The sequence below is a fragment of the Montipora foliosa genome, chromosome 7 (assembly GCF_036669935.1).
Source record: "Montipora foliosa isolate CH-2021 chromosome 7, ASM3666993v2, whole genome shotgun sequence".
Lineage (NCBI taxonomy): Eukaryota > Metazoa > Cnidaria > Anthozoa > Scleractinia > Acroporidae > Montipora > Montipora foliosa.
The window spans coordinates 12,314,244-12,317,113 of NC_090875.1; positions in this window are offsets into that span (position 1 = coordinate 12,314,244).

The window sequence follows — 2,870 nt, forward strand, 5'->3', positions numbered from 1 at the left end:
GAGGGAGGAGAAAAGCCTGTTTCTCAGAATCGCAAATATAACTCAGGAAGCGCCTAGCCGTCGAAGGAATCAAACAACTTTTCTAGAGGCCAATGAAGTACCCAAGGGAAATAACAACGGAACAGGCGATGAAAGCGGCCATTTGAGCCAACTGAAAGTTGGACAAAGCGTCCATGCTATTGGCCCGAGGATGTAAACGTAACTGCCCGACATGCCGGTAATCTATATATTGAGAGCAAGGAACTCCGAGTGATCCAATAAAATGGGTAGCGGTCAGGCCGATAGTGTGGTACACAAAAGCGCTAGCTTTCCACTCGAAAAGGATACAGGCGTATGTAAAATACCAACCCCCGCATTGGAAACCAAAGAAGGTAGAACTGCGAGGATAAAGGCGAATATGATAGTAGCCGCTTTTATCGTCAAACGTAGTCTGATAATGGCCAGGTTCGACGTACCGACAGAGGTCCGTCAAATAATCAAGTTTAAAAGGACAATCTTTGATCCAACAATTTAAAAAACGGTCATCGTGGCACATACGAGGTTTGCCAGGCTCAACTGTAATTGGCAAAACTAAGTGAGGTGGTACGACTTCGCCAACGCGGCCTACAACATTGATTGAACCGTTGCAAATTCTATCCTTAACGGTCGCAGTAATAAATTCTTTAAATGGACGGCAGACCAGTGAATTTGGAAAACACATCTGAGGAGGCAAGTCGCTGCAGTAAGTTTTACCTTGAAAGGTACTTTTAAAGGGAGTGAAGAAATATATATATGCGAAAAGGAAGAAAAAAAAAGAAGAACCCCACAATCCGAGCTGGACCAGGAATCCGTCGTAAACGGATTATAGGGCGTAATTGAGATTACCCTTCTGGTCACAACTAGGACATCGGAGGGGAAAGCGAGTAAGCAAAAGCCCAAAATAGCAGAGATAAAAGGAGCAGTAGACGGGAAATAAAACGAAATGGAACTAAGTTAAAAGGTAAAAACATTCAAATAACACAAAGGAAAACAATTTATTAACCAAAAATAAACATTACATCTTCTTTCCTCCACGGAATTTACGGAGGTTTTGAGGTCTCCAACATGATCTAGCGATATGACCCCGGCGGCCACCATTAAAGCACACAACAGGACTCGTTTAGTGAGTGACACCGGGACCCTGGAAGAGATGTGGGGGCTCTAGGGCAAGCCCCAGGGGTCTGCTTCACTGCCTTCTGAATTTCTTTCGCAATCGCGACTTCTTCATCTGAGCCCAGCAATTTAAGTAGAACTTGCTGGAAAGTAGGAGAACCCATCAACGGCCTAGTTTGACGTAGGATAATGGAAAAACGATTTGCGCGATCATGACCTTTCTCTCTAGCAACGTCACAAAGTTGCTCCAAGGCTTCCGATGCTGCAAAAGCGTCGAAAATTGAAGGGGGACGGGAGAGCAGTTGACGGACATATTTGAGAGCTGAATCCACCGACTTCTCGTCGTTTAACTCTTTTAAATTCTCGATTTCAGCTTCTAAAGCCTCTAACTAGGGAACAGAAACAGGAGAAAAAATTCACCGTGATACCCCTAAGCGCAGAAAACCAACAAAGTCCAGGCGCTAAACAGGGATAGGTGAGAAAGTTAAGGTACCCAAGAGACAAATACAAAATGCTCTCTCTAGATATGTATGCTAAACGGAACGAAACCCACAAATGGATAGATACTAAAGATACGAGCAGACATAAAATAAAATAAGCCGACCAGCAGTTAGAGGCAAACTGTGCTAATAAAATAAACCAAGCGAAACCAAGGCCGACAAACGGCCCATGGACGAGCAAGCGTTAAACTAAAAAACGGATAATTGCCACATAAACACGACACACAAGCAAAAGTAAAAGACCAACGAGGACGATTAATAAGAGCCGACACACGGCAACCAACCAGTTAAGCTCGAGACACGAGCGAACGTTAAGCTAGAACCGACATACGGCAAAACCAATTTGTGCTAGACACATTTAAACTAGAGCTGACACACGGCAAATAACCAGTTGAGCTCGACACACGAGCGAACGTTTAGCTAGAACCGACACACGTCAAAACCAATTTGTACTAGACTGAGTTAGAGCTGACATACGGCGTACAATTTGCGCTCAACACAAGAGTGAACGATTAAGAAGAGCCGACACACGGCATCCAAATAATTAAGCTCGACACAAGAGCGAACGTTTAGCTAGAACCGACACACGGCAAAACCAATTTGTACTAGACTGAGTTAGAGCTGACATACGGCGTACAATTTGCGCTCAACACACGAGTGAACGATTAAGAAGAGCTGACGCATGGCATCCAAATAATTAAGCTCGACACACGAGCGAACGTTTAGCTGGGACCGACACATGGCAAAACCAATTTGTGCTAGTCACACTTAAACTAGAACCGACACACGGCAACCAATCAGTTAGGCTCGACACACCAGTGAACGTTTAGCTAGGACCGACAGACGGTAAAACCAATTTGTGGTAAACAGACTTAAACTAGAGACACGGCATAGAATTCGTACTCGACAGACGAGCGAACGTTTAGCTAGAGCGGACACACGGCAAAACCAATTTGTGCTAGACACACGAGAAAAACAAACCAGAGCCGACACACGGCATAGAATTTGTGCTCGACACAGGAGCAAACGATTAGCTAGAGCCGACACATGGCATCTGTGACTCCGCACTCGGCAAATGAGCAAAGGCAAAAGTAGAGCTGAAATACGGCAAGGACCAAAATGTGCCCTAAACACGAGCGAACGTATAGCTAGAGCCGACATGGCATACCAGCGTGTGCTAGACACACGAGCGAATGTAATGCTAGGGTCGACACACGGTAAACATACCACAAAAAGAAA